Source organism: Apus apus, chromosome Z (genome assembly GCF_020740795.1).
Source record: "Apus apus isolate bApuApu2 chromosome Z, bApuApu2.pri.cur, whole genome shotgun sequence".
Taxonomy (NCBI): Eukaryota; Metazoa; Chordata; class Aves; order Apodiformes; family Apodidae; genus Apus; species Apus apus.
The window spans coordinates 42,805,937-42,833,055 of record NC_067312.1 but is presented as its reverse complement, the minus strand read 5'-3'; positions in this window follow the sequence as shown (position 1 = coordinate 42,833,055).

Genomic DNA, 27,119 nt, shown 5'->3' with positions numbered 1-27,119 from the left:
TTGCTCCTACTAATATTACGGATAATTAAAACATTATCAATTTTCCACGGATTTAATATTTTGGGAATTAAATAAATTATTGAAAAGTTTCTATATAGCAGCACAGGGAGGAATGTCTGGGTGTGAAGTACAAATTTACGCTGAGTGTGAGACTGACAGTAAGCTCAAGCAAAGTCAGCAGGTGGCTTGGACAGGATATTGCTGTGTTTCACGTAGCTGCTGTTAGTGGTCACAAGTCTCCTTACCTGCCTCTCACTTCACCTCTGGCAGTGAGAAACTGATTCTCCAGGGATACCCCCCAGTGTGTCCACCTCTGCAGGTGCTGTTCACCTCTGTTCACCTCTTGGCCTGCCCATCAATGTGTGATTAGAGAGGTCCTGGCCCACAGTACCTCAGATAAGACAGGTTCAATCTTGCTGACAGCTGTGGGACGTGAGCTTTCTATTTATGGGAATTACTTGGTGAAGCCTATGGGAGACGTTGAGTTGGGTCTGGATGTAAAGCTCCATTTTTTTCTGACTCTAAAATATTGGAGAAATTAAGAAGGTGATTTTAATTCTGATGGTGAAAAAGACAGTGGACCTATGGTTTTATTTCTAGCTTCAAATGTGTTGGCACAGATCTCATTAAAAATTAGCTAGACATTTACATTTAAGGCAATTGTTTTAATTTATTCAAAGATGAAGTAGAGATAAAATGTCTTTATCTCAACCCTCACATTTTTGCACTTTTACTCTTCTGAATCTTCCTCCACCCCACAGTATCCCACAGTGAGCTGGGTCCTCTGTAGAGTGAACAAACTGGCTCCCTATGGGACACTATGGTGATCTCTTAGTGCAAGCAGCAAGGATTAGATTTCCCCAGGTTGCCCTTTGTCTACTCTACAGAGGTTATATTGTCATTTATATGCTATCATACACCATATCATGCTACATTGCACTTCTAAGTGTCCTCATCTGCCCTCAGGCAAACACTCCAGATCACACAATGCCTACCATAGGCATGATACCATACAAATCTCATTTTGATAACTGTGCCCTACTATTTTATGCTCAGTGAAATGAAGATCCCCTGGCTGACCTGCGCTTGCCATGAGAAGTCACTCAAGGTGAGCCTCGCCATGATCTTTCCCAGTACCAAGGTCAGGCTGACAGGCCTGTAGTTCCCAGGATCCTCCTTCTAGCCCTTCCTTTAGATGTACATCACATTAGCCAGTCTTCAGTCATCTGGGATCACCCCTGGTGTTCAGGATTGTAGGATAAATTATGGAGAAAGGCTTGGTGAGCTTCCCCACCAGCTCCCTCAGCACTCTAGGGTAGATCCCATCATGCTCCATAGACTTACACATGTCTAGTACAGGAGCAGACAGGGGTTTGTTCTGCTCTCTGTCTTTATCTTGCAGCTCAGGAGGCTAAATACCCTGTGGGAAGCTGGTTTGACTATTAACAAGGGAGGCAAAGAAGGCATTAAGTATCTCAGCCTTTTCCCATCTTTGGTTGCAGTGTTCTCCCCTGCATTCAGTAAAGGATGAAAATTCTTCCTGTCTCTTTTTTTTTATTTCTAATGAATTTGTAGAAACTTTTTTGTCGTCCCTTATGTTAGTGGCCAAGTTGAGCTCCAGATGGGCTTTTGCCTTTCTAATTTTCTCTCTGTATAACCTAACAAGTTCTCTGTACTCCTCTTCTGTTCAGGACATTTGCTGAGAGAGTGCCTTGGGAGATAGTCCTGAAGGGCAAAGGCATCCAGGAAGGCTGCACGCTCTTCAAAAAGGAAGTCTTTAAGGCTCAGGATCAGGCTGTCCCCACATGTCAAAAGATCAAAAGGTGGGGAAGGCAGCCAGCCTGGCTGAACAGGGAGCTTTTGTTGGGACTTGGGGAAAAAAAAGGAGGTTTTACCACCTTTGGAAGAAGGGACAGACAACAGAAGAGGCCGTTGGATGGGAGAAAGCTGTGGATGTTATTTACCTAGGCCTTAGTAAAGCCTTTGACACCATTTCCCACAGCATTCTCCTGGAGAAGCTGGCAAATCATGGCATAGACAAGTGTAGCCTTTGCTGGGTAAAAAACTGCCTGGATAGCTAGGCCCAAAGAGGTGTGGTGAATGGAGTTAAATCCAGCTCATGGCTGGTCACAAGTGGTGGTCCCCAAGGCTCAATGTTGGGGCCAGTTCAGTTTATTATCTTTATCAATGATCTGGATGAGGGAACCGAGTGCACCCTCAGTAAGTTTGCAGATGATACTAAGGTGGGTGCCAGTGGTGATCTGCCTGAGGGTAGGAAGGCTCTACAGAGAGACCTGGACAGGCTGGCTCAATGGGTCAAGGTCAATTGTATGAGGTTGAACAAGGCCAAGTGTCAAGTCCAGCACTTGGCTCACAAGAATCCTATGCAATGCTACAGGCTTGGGGAAGTGTGGCTGGAAAGCTGTCCAGAGGAAAAGGGCCTGGGGGTGCTGGTTGACAGCCAGATGAACATGAGCCAGCAGTGTGCCCAGGTGGCCAAGAAGGCCATCAGCATCCTGGCCTGCATCAGTGTGACCAGCAGGAGTAGGGAAGTGATTGTGCCCAGTACTCAGCACTGGGCCACACCCCAAGTACTTTCTTCAGTTCTGGGCCCCTTCCTACAGGAAGGACATTGAGGTGCTGGAGGGTGTCCAGAGGAGAGCTACCAAGCTGGTGAAGGGCCTAGAGAACAAGTCCTATGAGAAGCATCTGAGGAAACTGCGATTGTTTAGTCTGGAGAAATGAAAGCTGAGGGGAGACCTTATCGCTCTCTACAACTACCTGAAAGGAGGTTGTAGGGAGGTGGGTGTTGGCCTCTTCTTCCAGGTGCGTAATGATAGGACAAGAGGAAAGAGCCTCAGGTTGTGCCTGGGGAGATTTAGAGTGGATATTAGGAAAAACTTCTGCACTGCACTGAAAAGTTAATAAAACACTGGAACAGACTACCCAGGGAGGTGGTTGAGTCACCATCCCTGGATGTGTTTAAAGACATGTAAATGTGGTGCTTAAGGACATGGTTTAGCACAGGTGTAGGAAGAGTTAGGTTAATGGTTGGACTTGATATTAAAGGTTTTTTCCAACCAGCGTGATTCTGTGATTCTGTGAAGCTACGTTTTACATTGCACAGTGCTTCCCTCAGGTGCTACCTCTGAGAAGGACAAAGCAGTCCCCTGAATAAATGATAAAGATTTTATTTCTTTGTTAAAATAAATACTATTCATAATGGAATACTCACTTAATTATATTTAATTATTTATTAAAGTTGATTATTTACTTTGTTCTGTTTTGGAAAGGATGTTTTCAAACCAAGGAGGGACATACAGCACAAGCCTTACGATTTGTAGTCGTAAATGGAAACACTTCACAAACAGGCGGGTATATTTAGCACTCTAGAGAGAAGGGATTAGGCAGCATCCAGTCCTGAAGCATGGGATCTTTTAATTTTATTTGGGCTTCCTAACCAGAGATGCTTATAGGTATGAGGATAATAACTTAGTGGAGAATCATATGGAGAAAAATGAGAGAAATCTGAAAGGCAACCAAATAACACTGCCTACATATAACCCACACAAGTACTGAGCATCTGCAGGAGGCACATTTGTAAATGGATTAGAGCCCTGGAATAGTTAGCGAGTTCTCTGTCTCACTGCAGTGTGTAGAATAGATAAATAAATAGTGGGCATATGTGATACATATTTAGATCATGCATTAGACTTTAAAATCTCTGTCTAACTGAATGCATTAGCCTGTATTTTCTGTTTGTGTCTCTGGAATGCCACGGAAACGTATGTTCAGAGGAGAGCTGCCATGCTGTTGAAGGTTCTAGAGAACAAGCCTTATGAGGAGCATCTGAGGGAACTGCAATAGATTAGTCTGGAGAAATGAAAGCTGGGGGAGACCTTATCACTCTCTACAACTACCTGAAAGGAGGTTGTAGGGAGGTGGGTGTTGGCCTCTTCTTCCAAGTACATCATGATAGGACAAGAGAAAATGGCCAGAAGTTACAGCAGGGGAGGTTTAGATTGGGTAGTAGGAAGAATATCTATACTGAAAGAGTGGTCAGTCACTGTAACAGGCTGCCAGGGGGATGGTTTCATCATTGTGCTTGGAGGTATTCAAGAAACATGTAGATGTGGCACTTTCAGGGTGTGCTTTAGTAGCTGAGGTCTGCTGTGTTTTTGGCGAGTTGATGGTTGGACCTGGTGATCTTTGAGGTCCTCTTCAACCATGTGATTCTGTAACTCTGTGAAATACTGTGCTTTCCATGTCACTGGAGCAGACAATGTGCATTTGGATTTTGCTGAAGTCTTGCAGATTATGGGTTTTATGTATAAGATTCTGATTTAAGACAAGATGAAATGCAGGAGTGCACATGCTGGGGCTATTTTAGTCATCCAAATCTAGGTGCAAAGAGTATTGTAGAAAAGATGCAGATGAGAGTGTGTTGAGTCTCAAACCAAATACCTTCTTACGTTTCATACACTGGAAAGAAGTAAAGATGTGTTTAACAGTCCCAGCTGTCCTCCTGGAGTGCCCCTAGTTGGGCACTAGTTTCTGCTAAAGGATGTTCGGCTTCAGCTGATGCTAAGTGTTGTAGCTTTACCAATGGCATTGAAGTTAGACGGGTTTACTCATGTCTATAGAAAGTTCAGTGTTCACTGCATGAATAAATGTAATATTAAGTTTGGCTTAATGGAATTCTGGTTCCTCTTAGTTCAGAGTGGAAACTTGAGAGGTTAGAAGGAAGGAAAAGACAGGAAATAGTCAAGTCAAAGTTTGAACATGTGAAATAATCCATTATTTTTGTTCCTAATGGCACTTGCAAAGTGTGGAATATTTCTCTGATTCAATACTTGTTTGTTTACATCACCTTGTTTTTTTGAATTGCACATTTATGCCTTACATTAACATTTCATGTGCTGCACACTGCATTTCATGGTGACACTAAAGATTAAATCCTACTACACTAAGCTCTGGATCAGAAAACAAAGAAAAGTGTGGAGAAGCATTCTTAAAACACTCCATTACACAGCAACATGAAGAGTTCTTTCTTATTTGTCAATATGTTCATAAAGTATTTCTCTCTTTCATAGTTTACCACATTAATTTTGTATTTTAGATGACATATTTAAATCCAAACAAATATTTTAAAATAAATGGCATTTGTGGAGTGCTTGAAAGGTGTCTCTTGACAGCATGCTGTTCACTCATTGAATATGTAATTGGCAACAGCCTGAGCTTATCCTCTGCTTGAAATATGGAGATGGGGGATATGAGGTGGGACAGCAGAAGAAGGAGTGCTTCACTCAGTAAATGGCTATGACTGAGGACAGTTCTTTTTCAAGGGCTCATGTCACATTTGTAACTCTAGACATGATTTTCTATATCCTCAGGATGGGCTGTGCCAATAATGGGACAGGAAGCATCACCCTCTGCTTGAAGATGACCTGTTGTTGCTTCCTTCTTTATGGGCTGCTAAGGAAAATATGTGCCTTATGTACCTGTTTTCAATCATAAGTGTAATTTGTATCTGTTTGTCCATAAGGAGGGGAATAAGGTGTTGGCTAGGTCAGCTGGAGACTGATGACCTTGCTTGGCACAGCATGATACATGTGTCAGAAGCTGGACTGTCCTGTACCAAGGCTTTGGGCGTCCTCCTCCTTGGGCCTGGCCAACCCCACCTCTCCACAAAGAGTGACCAGGACCTGGGCAGCAGCAGTTTTTGTGTCCAGCCTGCCGCTGCCTTTATCTGGGTGACTTCTGTATCATCTATGCAGTACTATACACCCTGCAGGGGTGCAGGAGCCCCTGTGGAGACATGGTGATGGAAGAGGGCAGTGGGTATGGGGTTGAGGATGAGGATGGAGAAGACTGAGAAGATGCTGAGGATGGAGAAAGCAGGAGGGAGAGGGAAAGCCCAGTGCTTGCCCAGACCTCCTTCAATGCTTAGCAGCAATAAGGACTGCAAAGCCACAATGTGGCACCAGATGTACCCAGCCAAAATAATTCCCCAGCCTCCATCCTTACTTTTTGATCACTCAGCAAGAAGTTTAGTACAATGCAACACTGAAACTTCACAAAGAAAGAAACAATGTGTTTTATCTTGAATCTGAAACTGTGCATTAGCCATAAGGCTTTTGAAATGTCATGGGCTGTCTCAGATCCTTTGCACCAGGATGAAAAAGAGCAGGAACATTTCTTTGGCCCTGGCATATTATGGCCATTTTCCTATCCCAGATTAGTTAAATCACAGGGTCTCCAGTCTAAAAAAGTTGGTGATATTCCAGAGGGAATGAGTAATAGTTGACGCTGGCTTTCAGAAGTACAGGAGTTTCAGCATTTTTAGTGTAGCTGGAGTTTAATGATTTTTTTCCGTTTCTTTGTCTTCACTATTTGCAACCAAATTTTTATGGATCCACTGTGCTGGAAAGCATCTCACTTATTTCCATTTTAAGGCAGTTTTTTCTGCTTTTGGAGAGGTGTTATACTTATTATGCACAGTTGATAAGCAAAGGAACTTAGCCTCTGTGAAATATCAGAGGAGGTTTTCCATGTCTGTGACTCTGCATCTTCAGAACTTCAGTAAAGTCCTCCATTGCATCTACTCCCAGTGATGTTGCTTTAAAGCTATATGTTGGCCCCTGTCCCTAAAGGGATGAGAAAGCAGTTGAGAAGTACTCGCACAGATCAAGCTTTATTACACGTAATACTGGGGTCTTTTAACTCGTCCAGCTAGAAGGCACAAGCACAGTCAAATTGTAGGGAAATTGGGAGATTAGAGCAGAAGTTGGAATGAAGAATGCAAAAGGTATCTTAACAATACTTGTTTACTACTTGTAGTTAGATCAAACAATAAAGGTTAACCATTAAAATGTTGGGAACTTACTTATTATCAAGATTTATATACTAGGCCTAGAACATTAAGTATAAATTTTAAAGGTTTCTAGATCTTAAACTTAATGATGAAAATTACTTAATATAAAGTTTGCTAATAAAGACAATAAAGGAGTTAATATTTCTCACTCTTGCCAGGCCACAGCTGGGTGTCCCTGGGTGGATCGTAATTCTTGAGAAATCAGTCTCTCTGGCAGGAGTCCCTGCTGGAGGAGAGAAGGTCCAGCCACCTCCTGGGAAAGCATACGGGAAGTCTGCTGATCAAAGATGGGATCAGGCTTTTATAGAATAAAGTAGATTGACACCTGGTATTTAATTATTTACCTGTACCTTCAGATCTCTCATTGAGGAACAAAAGGAAAACAGTAGAAAAAAACTATGAAGGCCCTGTTCTCACCAAGAAAACTCTTGTTTATCTGTTCATTCTCACTTTATTTCAGGCCTAGCTGTGGCCGGGCTGGGCTCTGTGTTCTTCAACACCAGAAAGCAGCTGGTGTTGCTAACATCAACTTGGCCTCTGTACCTTTCGAGGTTGTTACCAGCTCAGAGTTTGCTAGGCCTTTTCCTTTCTCATGAGAATCTTTCCCACCAGACCTGGCCTGCAAAACTGAGAGACAAAAAGCAATTGAATCTAGAGTGAAACTGAGCCAGGCATATTGAGAGATGGAGTGCCGCACTACAGCCCCAGGTTTGTTGATTACATTAATTGTGAGCAGAAATGTTTCTTTAGAACTGAACCTGCTATGCCCCACCATGTGATTTATGTTCCATCGTGCGATGCCAGTACATAACCCACATTTAACAGCTGAAGTGTCTTGTAGGAGTGGGTAACAATATCACTGTCTGCACATCCAGTTCCTGGGGGTTTTGAAATTGTACTAACATTTTCTCTTCTGTGAGAGAAATGGTCTAACCTTGTGAACTCTGCAAGACTAAATGGACAAGTGCTTTCACTTACCACAGGTTTGCCAACTTTACAGGGAGCCCAGATGTCTGTGATGCAAGAAAGAAAATGACCCTGATGGAACAGAAGAAAAAATTACCTTAGCCACAATAAACCGTGTGGCAATTATTATAGCTGTTTTGAAGATGAGATTTCTTAGATGCTTCTAGCTTTATCCTATGTCAGATATGTAATTTCATATAATACTGCCTGTTTCTTATTTTCCCTTTTTATCCTTGAAGAGAGATTCCTCACAAGGATTACTCCACTTTATTGTCCAGAAATATCAGCTATGATTAATACTCTGCCTTGGATAGTACATCATATATTCCCTGTGGGGCACAAAGTGCAGTGTCCTTTCGTACACTTTTCCACCCTGACAAACAGGTTCAGCTATATTGTGTTTACACAAGGACATATTTTCTGATGCCTACTGCACGCATTATCAGATTGGTCTGCAGTATGTAGGGCTTGAGATATATCCAAGCTAAGAAATACTTGCCTATATGACTACTGAAAACTGGAATTTTAGAAATTGTGTTGCATTATCCTGGTTTGTAACTTACTACAAAGTAAAAGAAAACAAACATGAACCAAAAAAAATCAGGGTCTGAGTTCACAAGATATAGTATATAGTAGACTGTTTCTAAAGAAGGTGATCAGTCATTAAGTGATGGAACATGTATGAACACGACCAGAGACTGAAAAAATTATTGAGAGCTTAAATTCATAATTAATAGTAATTTAAAAAGGGAAGGCAGGTGGAAAGAAGGAAGGAAGGAAGGAAGGAAGGAAGGAAGGAAGGAAGGAAGGAAGGAAGGAAGGAAGGAAGGAAGGAAGGAAGGAAGGAAGGAAGGAAGGAAGGAAGGAAGGAAGGAAGGAAGGAAGGAAGGAAGGAAGGAAGGAAGGAAGGAAGGAAGGAAGGAAGGAAGGAATCTTTCATGCCCCTGTCTGCTCACCATGTATAGCCTCTATTTGAGAGAGAGCCTCTCACCTCACAAGGAGGTAACATCTGATGCCAAGAACATACAAAGAAATGTAAAGCAGCTTTCAGTAGCTGCTTATATTACCTTTCTCTAGTTGTTCTTTTTTGTTGTTGTATGAAAAATAATGACTAACTATGAGACCTTCTTTGCTCTTACTGACCCCACTATCCTCCATAGACTTCTGTCACCATAAAAGCCAATGATATGTAAGAAGTTTAACCTTCTGAAAACTCTGGGTGTAATTCCTTGTTCAGCTAGCCACCTGCATCTCCTGTACTTAATGAGATGCCTATATAAAAATTAGCTTCCATATTTAAGCAAGAGACAAGACAAGGTGAAGAAAACTGAAAGATGATATAAAGCTTTATGTCCTGGTTTGAGCCAGGATGAAGCCAATTTTCCATTTCACTGATTTTTTTTTCTTCAGTCAGCTTTCTTTTAACTAGAAACATGCTGTTCTAGCTAGGCTGATAAGACATTGGAATGTTTTTCTAACTGCTGGGTCTTCAAGTTCGCACCTTCACTCTGCCGGCTCGGACACTACGGGGAGATCTGTGACCCCCCCATAGGAGGCTGAATTAGACAGACAGCAAAATTGGCCAGAGATATTCCATTTATCTACGTAAGCTCAGAGGAAGGTCAGAGATCACAGAAGACAACTTCCTTCCTTCTTTTTCTTCCCTTCTCTTCTATGGCCGGCATCCTGGGAGGAGTCCGTCCATCCATCACCGTCGACCCCCAGGCTTGAGCTCTCCTGACCCTCATCACTCTCTGCTTTCTCCAGCAGCAGCTCCAGGATTTCTTGGAACTGTTCCAGCTCAGGGGAGTGTGGTGGGAGTTGCTGGGGGTAGGAGGCGAGAGGCTCTTGCACATACCTGAACATATCTGTATATAATAGTATATATTTTCTTATATCACTAGTGTTTAATTAAAGCTGTGTGGTTTAGTTTTCAACCCAGCCAAGTCTCTCTCTTTTTCTCTCTCTCCTTCCCTACCTCAGTGGGAGGGGGAGGGGATCGAGAGCATTGTTGTCGGACCTGAGTTAAATGGTGACACTTTATATCAATTGAAGACCAGAAAATGTATGCCAATAGAAAATGTTGAAAAGTTAATCCTTATCCTTGTTTTTAAAATACAAATGCGTATTTTTTGTTCACTGTAGCTTCTTCACAAAAATTCTTTTGGAAATAAAAGACTTTTTATGCAGCTTAAATTGCTTATCTCTTTACTTCTAAAGTTGCATTTACTTACCTTTCAAATAACCAAAACTCTTTATGAATGCATGAAAAAAAAATAAATTAAATCCCAATTTTCTCCTCAACTGAGAATTTGTTTACCCAGTTAGAGGCTGGAGTGAATTTTATGGTTGAAGTATAAACCACTAAAAATCTACTGTTTTTATGGAAATGCTGGCAGACCATTAGCTGCAATGCTGATCACGAGAGCTAAAAAAAAAGTAAAATTAACGACACAAATCTCTCTACCTCTTCTGAATCATACGTGCTTCTTGATCTTCCAGGAGTGGTATTGAACATAGGATAAAAGCTGTAATGAATTGAGTACAGTTCAATAAACTTAGAAAACAAAAGTCTCTTTTTGACAGTCTCATATGGCCTCAATTACCTTTCCCATTCAGTATCAAAATAGCTAATTGCCTGGTGAAAATAAGAATTGTTACTCTTAATTGACCTGTGTATTCCTGTGACTTGCTGAGCAGACTGAAGGCTTGAACAAAACCCCATCTGACTACATGGGAAAACTTTCCTTGGCACTATGCGGCCCTCTGAGAATGGCATTGCTCTTCATGTCTGTGGCCTACTGCCAGTTTGGTTTGGCAGCATTCGCTGAAGGAGGGACATTCTGGGTGGGCTGGGTGCTTCCCTTGAGCACAGGATTGAATCTCAAGTAGTTTTTCTTACATGAAGTCCACCAGCAGCTGACTCTACCTGGGGACGTGGCTCCTTTGAAGAACAACGGAGGAGCAGATACATAAGAATGTCAATATATACATGATCATGCATATGAGAAGCAGTGGTCTAGGAAGTGTCCATCTCTGGGAGATGCCTGGGAGAGCTGTAGTGCTGGTGCCCCTGGCTAGGTACCAGTCTGTGCCAGCATGGTGAACAGGGTCCTTGGGCTAATGCCTGTCCTCTGCCCTCATCACAGCCCTTGGGATTATGATTGCAATAGCAAACTGGGTGTTTATGGGAAACTGGGATCTACACTTACTTCTCTTCACATATGTGCTCTCTGCTTGGCAACACTGAAGGGAGGACTAATAATACAGCAGTTTTGTGTTATTTGCCTTTTTTTTTTTTTTTTTTTTCATGTGGAAAGTATTTTCCAACTGATCCTGCAAATTCCAAATTCTGTGAGTATTTATCTTCACAGACTTCTTTCCCTTTAGTTTAGAGGATTATAAAGTCCTTGCTATGATATGGAAAATAAACCTGCTTGTACCTACTTCAGTAAAGTTCATTCTTACCACTTTTCTTTACGTCTCACATAACCATATGTCACAATCCGACTCTCTTCTCCCTTTTGGAAAAATTTAATAGGACTGAGGGTCTGCACGCAGTGCTCGCCTCTCTCAGAGGAGCAGCCAACTGCAGTGCCTACCATCTAGGGCGGGAAAGCAGCCAACCCTCACCATGCCCACAATAAACGCAGTTGATGCCAAATTTAAGATTTAGGAATTGAACAGTTTATTTAAGGGATTTAACAAAATTTAGGGAAAGGAGGTTCAGAAAGGGCAAAGAGCAATAAAAGCTAACAAAAGACACTTGGGGTAACACTCCCACAGTCAAAGTTTCCCACTCAGCAATGCTAGTAAGTGGGGGAATTTAGGAGGGTTGAGGAGAGGAGGAGAGGAAGGACAGGCCTGACGCTGACTTTTCCCCTCGGTGGGGTGGCGAGATGTGTGTGTTTAAAGGCAAGGTAAGAGGGGGAAGGAATTCACCAGATGGGTCTTCACCCTGTTCCCGAGATGGTCAGCTGTTTCAATGATATTCGCAACCCCTTTGCCTCAGCAGCGCGATGGCAAGACCACGCACAGCGAGGACAGGTGAGGCCACGACTGGCGGTGGCCTGCAGGGGTTTATCCCTGACAGTGGTGCCTTCTTTCTTCTCCCTCCTTTATCAGTGCACTCTCACCGTGACAGCAGCACAGAATCCCTGTGGCAGTCCACAGACAGCCCTCCAGCAGTCCAAAAGCCACCCAAAAAGAAGCAGCAGCAGCAGTGGTCACAAGCCAAGACGCAGCCCCACGGCACCCAGCAGGCAGTTCAAAGGCAAAAGGCAGAAAGTGGTGGCAGCCATCCATCAGGGGCTGCTTCTATAGCTTCCTACCTTCTAGTCTAAAATCTCCAATTGGTTCTTTACTCTTTTCTTCGAGCCATCATCCAATCAGAGTCCCAGAACTCGCTGCAGTCTCTGGGCGGAACAGCAACAATGTTGCGGTTTTCCCGCCACAGAGTTCCCACCTGGAGTCTGTCTGCCCTTTATGGAAGACAAGTTGTTGTTTGTCCCTGAGGAAGGGGAAGGCAGGGACCACGAGGAGCAGCCATTTTGAGTAGTTTAGATCACTGCTCCATGAGCAGTCAGTTGCTCCAGAGACGCCATAATGTATGCAAAACTCTTAGCTACTCAGAACTTCTTTACAGGTAATTTTCCTCCCATAATAGTCAAATCAACAGAAAAAAAACACTTCATGGTTTAAATGTGCTGATAGAAGAAGCCTGACAGTAGAAATACATACCATATAGTAACTTCCATAGTCACAAAACTCAGGATTTTCATACAAGCGGAGATTACTTTTCTTCCCTGGAGGTATTCTGTATAAATTTGGGCAAGAGATTGTTCTTGGCTTTGTGCTACCATGTGCCCTAGACCTAATGACATTATTGATTTTCCACTGTTTGTCTTTATTTTTATAGGTCTATGATGGCAAACCATGCTAGTGGTCTTCTTCAGCTATTAACTGTGATCTGTATGATAAGTTTGCAGGAAGTATTTTAAGAAGAGGAGCATTTAGATAAATGTGCACATGCAGGTAGTAATAGACATGCAAAGAGAAGGGAATATATGCGCATATCCTCTGCAGTGCTGAGGAAATTATTTTAATACATTACTCAGTCATTTGATAATTTTGTGTATTTAGGAATAGATTTCCATTTGCACTAAGTCTCCCATATACTCTGAAAGGGAGTAGAGGGCCATTTAAATAAGTACATCCTGTACGAACAGAGGTGAAAAGGATCTTGTAATAAATAAGGATTAGACTTTTAGGGTACTGTTTAATTCAATGTAAGAAGATGCTACATAAGTAATTTTAAGCCAGAGAGCTATACAAATACAGGCTCTATTTGCTACGTAACTGACAAAGTCAGAAACTGGGCCATTTAGAATGTTCCGTTACTGTGCAATCACTGGTCATGAGAATAAAGTTTACGTGGTTTCCAGTAATGTCAAAACTAATGAATTATGGTGGAGCAGGCTTTTGGATACTCTAAATGGTCATCTCTCTCAATTGTCGTCATGTATATATATTTAACAAAAATGCCTTCTAAGAATGGCTTTTAGCCAAACCTTCTACTATTTCTATAAAAGTATTTATTAGGAAAAGCATTTTTGAGGGAGATACCTCAGTGAGCTGCAATATGCTAAGGTAAAGTCCTTTTTTTGCCTATTTATATGCCAGATTTTTATTTCTATTTTTTATTTTTTTTTTTTTAATAACCTAATGAAGTGCTTTGCAGTACCCTTTGAAGAAGTTATACTTTTAAAATGAATGAGATTTTTAAAACTTGCAGATGAGATTTACAGTAGTGGACAGGTATGAAGTTCAAGTAACCTGTGAAAGGGTAAATGAGATATTACTGTTCTGCATGGTTTCATACAATGCCAGTAGGAGTTTTAGACCTCAATGTATTCTATCTGTATTTGCACTGGGTTAATTAGTTCTGCCTCTACTTATTCTTTAATTAGCAGTGGTGTCCTGCTTCTGGGATGCCAGCAAATGCCTCTGAATGGCCCTTCACTGTGCTGTGTAGAAAGATGAGCTTGTTCAGAGGCAGTTCAGTATTTTTACACCACCTTCAATTGCACAATTTGTATTAGTCCCTAAGTAGACTGTGAGTTTATTCACTAGAAGTCAAGAGGAGTTCTGTTCTATAACATACGCAAGCATGCTTCTAGGTTAAGATGTGAGTGTATGCTGTGGATACTGTATGAGGCATCTGGACCTCAGAAATGTGGAAACCCTTTGGAGTCCAGCAATTCTAATTTATTGGCACCTCTAGTATATTGATAGAGTTGCAAATCTGGATGCTATGTGTCCAAATAATTTTTCTGCGAGAGTTACAAATCTTTAGGGTGCTTTGGATAGCTCACAGTTTGTCGTTCGAGAAAATAACTGTAAAACAAATGTACTTCTTATCACCTATGGTTTTAATGAATAATCCTTCTGACTAAAGTTGTGTTTAAAATGGTTGATTAGATGAATATTGACACCTTTTTATATGGCTTGTATTAGTCATGTAAGTGCTGAGGTTTTCCTTTCTGGGACTAATCTGAACTGTACACTGAAAATATGCTTACATTCTTTTGCCTCTGTGTTCTACTCAAGTGATTGATTAGTTTTAGTTTATATGTCTTAATGGCTTTCTAGACATGTCATACAATATAACATCACTTTAATTCTTAGTTTTATTCATTAGGTTTGTATTTGCCATTTTCTAATGTGCTCTCTATCTTGATACAGAAATAATTTTGTAGACAAAAAGCAAATTAAAAAAACCTAGATTCTGCTAGATTATTATATTATATTATATTATATTATATTATATTATATTATATTATATTATATTATATTAATTATATTATATTATATCTTATTTTATTTTATTTTAATCCTCTACATAAATATCAGTATACTTTTCTTATTGAAAGAGCAAAATACCAACATTGGTGTAGGTTAACTATCTAGATTTATGCTTGTAAGTAGGGCAATTTTATAGAACATATCAAATGTCTCAGCAAATCTGTATTCTGTGATTTTTTATCATTCTGTAAGTAGAAAGCGTCTCCCTACAATACTTATCCATGCATTTTATTAAAGGATTCACGTAAGTGATACAGGTGTGACTCCTCTGAGACAATCTGAAATTCACTAATCTTATGTCACAGAGGTGAAGGAACATGGAAAATGAGATACTCTGCAAGTACATGAATTGTGACTTGAATCCAGAATAGGAAACCTGACCCATTTAGATGTTTTCACTTGCCAATTCACTTGCCATTTCCTAACACTGCAACGTATCAGTATCTCTGATACTTACTGATACTTGCTAAATGAATGGAATCAAATTTAACAGTGGCAGTTCCTGAGGTTTGCAGACAGGTGCTGCTACATTCCTGCTGCTTTACAATCAGCTACATGCTGCAGTGTTAAATGTAGATCTCTTAACACACAAGGCCTCATTCTGATCTTATTTCCAACACGTTTCACACATCTTTTCTGCCACAATTTTCTCTTTAGCATGTCCTTTCATCTTAAACTGATCCACAAATGCTCCACAAAGCTGCTTAGTGAAATCTCCCCCAAGCAACCATATATTTGTTGCTGAGGAGAAGCTATCTGGCTAAATGGCTTATTAATCTCTTTTGGGATCCTACTGTCTGCTCATATACGAGGGCAAGGAAATGGGTAGACAGACAGGGAGTGAGTGAGCTGAAACTGATAGCAAAATACATGACAGTGTATGTCTGACCAAGCCAGGGAGTGTTGAATGATTGTGGAGAGAATGAGAGATAACAATTAATGAGTTTTAACTAATAAAATTATGAGCAAGGAAAGATATTGGTATAAACCATCAAAGTGGTGAGTTCTGTATCCTTTACACCTTCCACATACCTTCATTTACTGTTTTGAAGCAAGAGTTCTTCAGCTTTGATGCCTGAAAAACACAATGTTTTGAGACCTGGTGCATCTTAAATGCCTTAACTCTAAATGACAGCAGAATCTCATCTAAAATGACTTTTTTGTCGCATTGGAAACTTTATAAAGTGTAGTGGACTCCATAGGCTTTAAATAATCTCATCTCACACTGTTGTGCACAACTAGTGGCTGCTTTATATATTCCTTTGTCCAAGGAAAAGGATCTTTTAGCTGGTTTTGAAACTCTGGAAGCCATATTTTGGTTTTAGTGCGCCTGTGTTAGCATTACTAAGCAGTGGGCAATAGAGTTCCTCTCGTGTACTTTCAGAATCAATATAACAGCAGGTTAACTGTAACACCATGGGCATTTGTTTTACTTCTCAGTTCATTATGGCATCTGTAAATCCACTTGTACCTGTTCTTTGTTGGATATGTGCTAAGTTTTACTTTGACATACTCTACCCTACAGACTTCAGAAGTAACTTGTGAAACCATCCATCTCCCTCAAGGAAGAAATTCCAGGACTGAAACTTCCAAATTCACTCACAAACTAATGAGATGTATGTCTGTGTTTGCACTGATAATATACTGGGAATGTGTGCCAATATTAGGTAACTGCATGTGTTAATTAGATACGTGGTTAAAACCCAGCTAAAGAAACTTGATAAATGTATGCTCTAAAATTCCCTTAGTTATGTCAAATACAATGATTTCTTCTTTGCACCTGGTTCTGGGAGTGATGGCAACCAAAAATGGCCCAAGTGCTCTATAATGCATAGGCAGCACATTTCTGTTGCATATCTGGAAATATTCTTTAAGTCATGGGAAGTGTTTGCTGAAGCCAAAGAACTTCTGTCAGGGACGGTTCTTAGTCCTTCTTGAAGCGTTGGGTAATGCTCTCAGAAGGCAGAGTGAGTGTCATCAGCTTGACTACATTTAATCACAAATCCACCAGGGCATCTCCACACATGAGAAGAGTCTGCTAAAATATTTTTTGTTCTCTCTGGTTCTCAAAACACAACAATTTAATCCAGTGTAGTTTTACCTGTTCTACAGTTTCCCTTATTTTCTCATCCAATATCTCCTCCTACATAAATATGTAACTATTTTCAACCTGTTGTCTCCAGTCTGTAAAGTAATGTCCTATTTTGTTAATGTCAACAATACTCTAATGCCAAATACTCTAAGCCTTAACATCTGGGGACCTCAACCCCAGCCTTGTTAGGCCTGGGAACACTGGTCATATGAAGGTCCATTCAGTTCTTCTATGTAAACTAACTAGTTTTGGTTTAGTGCAAAGAACTGCTTGAAAGTGTGATGTTAAACAGGTATGAGCTATGATGTACTTGTGAGTTATCACCTGTTGTCCTTGGATAATGCTGGGTATATGGTGCCTAGTGTGAGTTGAACATACCTGTGTTATGTACTATATGCTTAATTTGAACCTAAATATTTCCCACTGAGTAATTTATTTATTTTTTTTATTAAATACCAAATTTTAACATTATCACCAATAAGAAGGAAGCAAATGATTCTCAGCTTCCAACCAATCTTAGTTTTAAAGATGCCTTTTTTTTTCTTCTTCTTTTTTTTTTTTTTAATCAGAAAACCTTGAGAAGCCAGACATGAAAATAAGCGTCTTCCTCACCAGACTAACAAATGTGCAAAATTTCATAGAAATCCATTCTCACAGTTTCATTATGCAGAGGATTAATGTTTAATGCTGGCAGGCTGCAGGTCCACACTAATAAGAAAAGATACAAAAGGCTATTGTACAGGGGAAGAAAACTTCATTAAACATTCCAAGAATATCTAAAAGGTTTACAGATTAAAAAGTTAGCTAGAGGATGTTCTATTTATGTTCAAGGAAGTTCCTTGATGTAAGATGAGATTTTAACCATACTGTATTTTCACAGTGTCTGTATTGCTACTTTTTGTCTTCTTTCATCATCTTTGACCTTGATCACACAGTTGTAAGAATTTGAATTTTCTTTTACTTTTTTTTTGGTCCCTGAAACAACAGGCAGGCAACAAAATATCACTGATGATTGTAGCTCTTTGAAACAAGAAAGAAATTATTCAGATTTCTGTTGCTAATCTGTTGCAGATGTTTTCTACAAACATTTTTGTCTGGAGGTTTGCCACAATATTAGGAAAAAAACAAACCAAGAATTTGTAAACTAATTGGAAGAAGATTATTTTAAAAACTTAGGCAGACGTTTTTAGAAAACTGTTGTCAGTACCTCTTTTGCTAGACATTTTTTCTCATTCTTAATTTATGCCACAGCACTGTAAAGAGTAGAGATGAGAATCCTTCTCTATAGGGGATTTTCTGTTGAGTTAGCTATGTCCTGAATTTCACTTAAAATATACCATTTTCTTCTTTATGTTAACAAAATTCGATGTTCTTAGTCTAAACAAGAAGTCCCTCTCAAAAGTTTTGTATGAACAAAATTTGAACAACACAAGTTCCACATGGAAGGAAGTATCTGCTCTATGCACACACACACACACAAAAAGAAGTGTTGCAGAATGCACTAACTTGAAAAAGAAAATAATTTAATTTTCAGAACTGTTGTTGAGATGTTTTGTTGAAAGTCAATGTATCACAAAGCCCTGATGAAATAATCTAGTATTTTTTTAGGTCCTTTTGAGATCTTCTGAAGGCTTCTCCATTTTTTCAGGATATCTCAGAAAAAAAAAAAAGTATCTTAGCTGACAGTTTTGTCACTGTAAATCTACAGAAACAGTATCGTAGAGACAGTCTCAGAAAGGATGGCTGAATTGCAGGTTACCTGTTCAGTGCTGAGACCCTAGCTGTGTGAGAATGGGTTCATAGATGCTGGGATGGATTTGAGCACACAATTTTTCTTTTCTACAGTCAGTTGTGGACAGAATATTTGTTCAAAACTAATTGCATTTAATCTTTTACAAAGGTTACTGCTGACACGTGGAACTGAATCTCTTGAACATGATGGTGATGTGAGCACTCCCACATGTGCACAATCCATCCATTGCCATTGATCATTTTAAACTGTGCACAACACAGACACACAGCTAGGCAGTAGAAAAGGCTGTCCTGTATGGTCTTTTCTGTACCTGCAGGACTAGTTTATGAAATTTAGTAGGGTCTCATCCATGTGCAATTTGGTCAGATTTACAGTTCGAAGTGCCTGGGAGCATCTCTAGCATCTCTGTCCTCACCCAGGATATTAATCAACACATAAATGTACAAATACCCATCAACACAGCAGCAGCAGCCAGGAGGGATCTTCCAGATTCCAAAATTCTCCTGGAGGGTCCTGTAGCACCTACTCAAAAGCTTTGTCACAAAGGTGGCTCGTAAGTGGAGTCCATCACCGTGCCTTAGGTTGGTGTGCTCTTACACTTATGAAGAAACTGGCTGCAGTGTTCCTGAGTGACATGGTGACTTGACAGGGTGCACTAGGTTTGCCTGCAAGCACAACTGTGACACCCAACTAAGACACAACTGTAACTTGAATTTCATCCTTATGTTACAACTGTAACTCAAATTCCTTAGATTATCCTCTGCCAAAGAGAAGTTTCAGATTAATTTTAATAATTTTAATTTTTTAAATTAAAGCTTTGTGGGTACTACATATGCACAGCAAAGTATTCCTGAGATCATGTGTCTATGTGTTTAAGACAGCACGTGTGCAAAATGTCAAAACTCTTTAGGAAATTAGAGCATTCATAACCCAAACACTTGCATCTGTCACCATTTTCAGCAAATATAGTTCTAGAAGATAATTCAGATTTTATGTATGAATGTTCATATGTTATTTGTCATGTTTAGGTTAATGTGTAGTCCAAGTATGTTTATAAGAAAGAACAGGAAAAGAGAGAAGTAAAGCAAAGGAAATGTCACAGAAAAAAGAGAGAAGGAACAGAAAAAAAAAGTTAAAGTAATTCAGGTGTAGAAGAAGCCATCTTTGTATCGCTCAAGCTAGTGTGCTAATTTTATTTTCCTATCTGGGACACCTTGGTCTTTACCCTCAGTATATTTTAGTGCATTTTGTTGTATTCTTTCCCTTACCCAAAATACACAGATCCTGTCCTGTTTGCAACCAGATGTTCAAAAGTTGTTGGGTGGAGAACACAGAATTTTTAAACTTTAGTTTATTCAGTCTGAAAACAGATAATAATTTTAAAATTTGAGTTGAGCTTGGTGACAATTTTAGTGCCTAACAGCCTGCAAAGAACTTGATTTTCTGCAAATGAACATTTCTGTTGTACCTGAAAGCTTAGAGGCAGTGGTAAATTTTCTTATAATTATCATGGATGCTGACAGTCAAATATATAGATCACCACCTCCTCCCCTCCTGAAAAGGATCTTAATGCTCTAGTGTTGTCTTGACAAGAGTCCTCCCCTGTAGGGCTTTTAATGCTATTAAGTGTATACAATGAAAAGTGTTTCTAATATACAGTAAATACTGACTACACCCTAAAATAGGGATGGGATACCTGAAGATGCGACCCATAACACTCAATTATAAAGCATTATATGAAAAAGAAAGGCTGATAACCTTTCATTTGAAAACAAAAAGCTCTAGTGCTAAGTGCAATATATTTTATAGATAAAATCTGTCACTATAGTTATGATACAAAGAAGTGAAATCCAATGTACGTAAGAAGTGTTATCTAGCAAATTTTGAACTGGAGGTAGAGGACTCTCTCAGCTTGTTCAGTGCCTTGGAATAATTCTCTAATGAATGCTCTTCACCAGGAGAAATCTCAGCCTGAATTTTCATGCCAAGCCTAAATAGATCCTATTTGCTTTCATGCTTACTTCAAAAATAGGCAACAAAAATAGTAAGAAGGGTAAAATGAGGTGTCAAATCTCTTCATAGGTGATTTCATCTCTTACCTGTAAGGTTGTAAGATTGTGTTTGTTCTCATGTATTTTGGTGTTTGTGTGTGGACCCTCTAACTGTTGTATCATTATTTCAGAATCAGTTGTGAGAGTTTATGTCAGCATTTCAGATCATGTGTGCTGTTGATAGGCATTTCCACATAAATTTATGTCACACCAAGAGCACTGTAGCAGTATTACCAGCAGGGTCTTTATCTTATGAAATAGGGATGCTACATGCTAATGTACAAATATACATAGAACATGTCTGTCTGTCCATTTATTGTAGTGGAAGCAGATTTAGTAACTACAAACTGTCAGAGACTGATGTTGTGTGTTGTATTTTATTCAGGCAATAGGTACAAGTCAGATAACTAAATTTACCTCTGGACATATACTGATCTTTAAAAGCTTGGAAGGTATTCCTGACAGACAAAAATGCAATTAATTTTAAATACAATTTGCATGCTGATATTTAGAAATTTGATTAAAATATTTCACTTTTATTTTCAATATAGGTAATTTTTCACAGAGCTCAGCAATTCATTCCTATCTCTGTAATTATCCCTTAGATGTAATAATATTCAGCCTTTTGCTGGATCAGGATATAGTCCTGTATTTGTATGCTTTTCACTTTTAGATTCTTATGCACATAATTTCCCATTATTTCCTCTTTTTAAAGGGCTCTGGAAATTACTTGCTGTTCAGTCACTTTAATCTTGTATTTCTTAGTTTTGTTTGGTTTTGGTTAATTTTTGTTTATTATTGTCTAAATGCAAACATCAGAAAATTTGTAGGAAATCTTATAAAAAAAGTTTTTTGCTGTCTTATTGAGGACTCACTTTACTGTTCTTTTCATTAAATTTTCTGGGCTGGACAGAGACCTATGTATGCACTGTAATATTGAAATGAAAATGTTACTCTAGGCTGTGTAAAGGAAAAAAAAACAAAACCCACAAGAAGGAGATTTCTTCCATTCTGTTGCCACTTATACAGTTTTAATTCTCATATATTGCCAGGGTAGAATTGTAAATTGTAGGCAAACATAGAATTTCTGGTGGGAATCTGAAAGCTGACTTTTAGAATCCCATAAGATAGGGATGAAAGTGAGACCTTCTAAATACACAAAGTACTCGCAACAACTTTATTACCACATTGCTGCTCCACTCTGTAGATTGCACAAAGGCCTGGAGACTAATTTCAGCAACAGCCACAATTTACTAGCTATAGTAACCCTCAGATAAATAGTTTCTTGTAAAATCAGTGGCAGCTTTATCCTACTGGAGCACAAATAAATCAGCTCTTATTATTCCACATTCATTTAATCCTGGGACATTAGTCAGCAAGACCTTTCTGCAGCCTAATAAACAGCAGCAGCAGCAGTTTTTCTTTATGAGAGTAGTTGTTCATCCTAAATTAGAGCCAGCTTTAGGGGAAGGCAGAAACTTTCGCAGCATGATTTAAAGATACATAATATGAGACTATAATAGTGTATGAAAACTGCACCCCTGTGTGTCAATATAGTGGGGTTATAATTTAGTTATATGTGCGTTATTTTAGAACATGTGGGTTATTTTGTCTGTATATCTTGAAAGTGTGTATTTTGTTATGGTGAGTAATATTCATGTTATCTGGTTATTTCTTTGGCTTTGTCAGTGGCTTCTAACATTCATGTACCTTAGTAACATTGTGCAGAGGAAAGAAAAACATGAAATGAGGACACTGATTCAAAAAAATTATCTAACTGTATGTTACTATTTCCATTTTACAACCCATAATCAGGAAAACACCTCTGAGTTCATATTTACAAACAATATTTTGCTTTAAAATGTTTGGTGGAGTTTGTGAAAGAGACAAGATTTGGGCTTTTGACTGTGAGTTCTCTTTTTTAGTTACTGCAAGATATGAAAAAAAAAAAAATATGGCTGTTGCTCCTTTTAAAAGCTTTTATTTTTAATGATGTTGACAGTTACCTTTTTATGAATATCCATATAGGTCTATCTCATAATTTAGAATATAGAGAAAAAGTGGATAATGTTCAGAATTAAACGTGAAAGTTCAGAAATTCCATTTTCATGGAAGGAAGCAGTTTGCCTGAATGCTGTATGAGGGCTCCCAGCCTCTTTAAAAGTTATGATAGGACCTTTAGGGCTTTTTGCAGTTGAAAATTGCATTTTCAGTTAAACTGCTTGGGAGTATGTATTTGCTTGAATTATAGTTTCAGAGTGAAACTCCAGAGTTCTGGAAGTGAAAATCTGCTGGAGTGGCTCAGGATCAAATGGCTTGTAATTTTGAATTAAGGCTTTTGAAAATGTTAGCATTTAATTTCTTCGAGTGAGTGCATGGTGCTTGTACTGCTGTCACAGTATGTAAATTACTATTATGGTTATTTATTGGATCTGACTAATAGTCCATTACTAAGAATCTTCAATTTCAAAAAGTGTCTTTAGAAGTACTTGTTTTATATCCATTTAGATCCTTAAGTAGGAAAAATAGACAATTAGCCTCTGACTATTTTGAAGTGGTTTATATACATCATAATTTCATTTGCTTTTAGTTGACAATCTTTGGTTCCACTGTTACATAAACTAACTTATTTCTGTATAAACATACATGCAAACATACATATGCTCACAGAGGAAAGTGGATGAAATTATTAATTCCTATAATTTTGTTATCAGCTATAGTCAGATTTTTCACAATTCTGAAAATTATTTACTACTCCTTCATGTTCTCCATGTAATCTGGATATTTTATTTTATTTTATTTAAAAAATAAATTTAATCTGTAACCATTACCTTGATTTCATTGTTATATCATTGAAATAAAAAATAGAGATTATACTGCTTAACTCTATGCTCTGTATTGTCTCGTTGCCTTTTGGTGTTGTTTTTTGTTTTGTTTTTTTAATTGTAAACATCCTTGCAGCTTCTTCTCTCTCTTTGTACCAGTGATAAATCATAGAAATGAAAATAAATCTGAGTACTGCTTTATGGGTTGTCTGTTTTTGACTGAATGGCTCTAGGAATTGTGTAATTGCTGCCAAATATCTCAGTGAGTCTTTTAATGAAAATTACAGTTTTCATGCTTGCCAACACTGGCAGGAAGACAGAGCAATTGGAGCAAAACCGTAATTTAGTACTGTACTTCCACTCACTTCTACCAAACAGAGAGCACATCTAATGCCTCTGTTTCTATGTCTTTAACTTACAATATGGTGAGATGTGGATGCCAAATAACTGCTATCCAAAATGCTAGGAACTACAGGCTACTACTCTGACACAGTCAATATTTTCCAGGGTCCTTCCTTTCCTTTCATTCATGTACACTGTCAGCCTTGTAACAGTCCAGTAAAATAGATTATATTCTTCCTCATTAATATACTTTGAATAAACTTGATTTGATCAAGAAAGTTGATAACGACAAATCTCATTCTGAGTAAAAGCCACGCTTTTTGGGTGCTTATATTCAAGATTCATGCTTCCTTCCTCCAAATTATTTTTTGCCTCCTTTCTGATGGATGTCCGATGTAAAACTGAAGGTTTCTTCTGAAGAGCATCACTGCTATGTTTTGCAGAGGTTCTGAAGACAGAATTCAGAAAATTTAACCTTCCATTGGGTTGGTGTGCCTTGTAGGGCTGCAGGAAAATAGACTTTATGTGCTGGCCTGGATGAATGTTGTTCACAGTTCACCCAAGAATACAGGCAGCATGGAATGCACAGTGACTCCCTTCCCACCTTGGACAGCTGGCTACAAAATACAGAACTCACTCAACCTTTTTGGAAACTCTGCTACTTTTCAGTAGCACTCAGACTACCACAGTACAAGGTAAATGCTATGTCTGACTACATTTGACTAATGTACTCAGGTCTTGCTTCTATAAACAGTGCACTTGAATTCAAAGGATCTGGTTTGAAATTAATGTGGTTAGGCATATGCACTCTCATGTTCATGCCTCCTTTAAGTTGTAAGCCTAAATCATTTTGAATGTGTCTCATGGTGTATCATGACATGGGCTGCTTAGTGACAAATGAACTGCTTGTCTGGAGGAGCTGATACACTGAAGAATAGCTGGTCCTTCACGTCCTTCCTGCTGCAGCAGGAAAGACCAAGAGAACAGTTAGCAGCCTAATGCAGAAGTCCTTAAAACCTAGGGTTGTAGTGCATGACTGAAACATGTGGACTGAGTCAAAGCCTGGAGGACATCCCCACATTATCCTGCAGAAGGTGTTAAGGGGAATGTCCCTGTACGGTATAAAAAGAATTGGCTGTGCATTTTGTGACTTCAAAGCTTTTAAGGATCTGATGCCATTTTCTTCACTGAGCTGCCATACCTAGATCAGAATCTGACATGGGGAAAAAAATCTGTCAGGTTGTTTGCACCTTCTCAAGCAGCTGGCAGTGACCTGCACTGGAGAGGAAAAACTGAGTCAGGCTGGTAGGCTGGCCACAGCCAAGAAATGTTTTTTTGTCCACCAAGACAAAAAGGGGGAATTGGAGGATGATCTTGATTTTTTAATTATTTTATTTTTCACTTTCTCTCCAGCTCATTTTGGTGCTGTGGAGAACAGTCTCCTATGACATCCAGGGTTAAATTTCCAGCATGATATGAGGATTAGTTGCATTCTCTTCCACGTACCAGTAATGAGTTGTACAGCTCAATGCCTGCATACTGTGCTGAACATTTACTCCCACAGTTTCAAGTATTAGCCAGGAGGGAGGGTGAGAGCTCAGGAGACTTCTTCAGCTTGAGAGATCCCAGGACAGGAGAATGGAAAATGGCAATCATTGCATGTGGTAGAGAGAAAAGCTCAGGTCTGAAATAGCAGTGGGACTGCAGTTTAGGATTAAGTCACATTCCAAGAGCGCTGCAGGGGAGGCACAACATAATGTTTACTCTCACTGTGCCCCGCTCTAGCCACTCTTAAGTTGTGACCCTCTGGTCCTGGATGTTGGACAAGAGCTGAAACACTGGCATCATGGTAGATTAAGCAAATCAGGTGACCCCAGTTCTCAACGCTCATTTGCATATGCATTGCTCACCAGGGAACCCTCCATGGGCAAAGGCAAGTATCTGATTTGTGCACTCAGATTTTGCCTTCGTATCCTGCATTGGCTCATTGCATGCAAATGTATGCATTCAGTTACATGCAAGCCAGGTTTGGAAATCATTCCTCTGGTTTCAAGGAAGAAAAAGAATAATAATCATTCCCCCCCTTTCCTGTCCTCCCCCTACTCCAGCCTATTGTCAACAAATTTCAGTTCATCACTGTTGATTTTGCTGAAACCTACTTCGGAATGTTACAGCCAGGATTGATGTTATCCAATGCCATTTTTATCAGGGTTTCACTGTGCAATACAGAGTATTCACGGGAGTCACTGCAGGCTGCTGGTGCCCATGATTGCCTCTGACATGTACAGCTGAAAAGACTCTTATTCCAAGAATGATCTTCTTTTTTAGACTGTATTGAGTTGGGACTGATTTTGATAGCCAGTTTCAGTCAAGAATCATGAAGTTATTGCACATTTAAGACTGTTAGTATGAGAATCATTCTCTGTCTCTCTCTCTCCCTCCCCCTCTCACCATTCTTTCCCCTCCTTTTCTCTTTCTCATCATTTCACAGGACTGCAAGGTTACAGAAAGGTCTAATCAATTGTCAAACTCTCCTTTATCTCGGAGAAGGTGAGAAAAAAATCTAACTGCCCTGCTGTAGGGGGTTCTTCTGACTACACAGCACCCTTTTTCACATACAATGCTACCATGATTAATGTCCTCCCACCTCAGACCTTGTTAAAACCTGTTCTTTAAAGCAGGCTGGTGCACCACAGTGAGAGCAAGAGCAAGGTTGCATAAATCAACGTGTTCTCACAGCCCCCAGGATATCCATTATAGATGCCAGCTGGGTGACTGGAAGATAGAGAAAAATGAATATTGTATCCTATGGCCTTTTGCCTCTAATGACCACTTTTCAACATTTTTGAAGGCATGATTAAATTTTGATAACTGGGGAAGTCACTCTGAGCAGGCTGAAATAGAGATAAATTGACTGAGGGTCTGACATCCCAGTGGAGAGCAGGCAACTAATTAGTGTGTGAATCGCACTCTGAAAGAGATGTAAAAGGGAGGCTGGTTTAATCAGAGGAGCTGCTGAGGTACAAGAATAGTCAGGGATAATTGCGGCCTAGGTAGAAATCACAGGCTCAATGAGCAGCCTTTTCTGTCTGCTTGATTGGCAGCCACTGACCTAGTGTCCAAAACCTTTGAACCCTGGCAGCAGTAACAGCCTTGTCAAGGCAATTTGCTTGCAGCTTTCTGTGACCAGTTATTTCAGCTGTGGAGCCGGGACACCCAATTTGAAAGAGCACTTTGCTCCTCTGCTGCAGTGGAAGCTGGGTGGAACAGCCTCATTATTTTTGATGACTTTACTTTTGAACCCTTTATTTCCCCTGTCCCCCTCCCCAGTTCTCTCTTCCCTAATGCACTT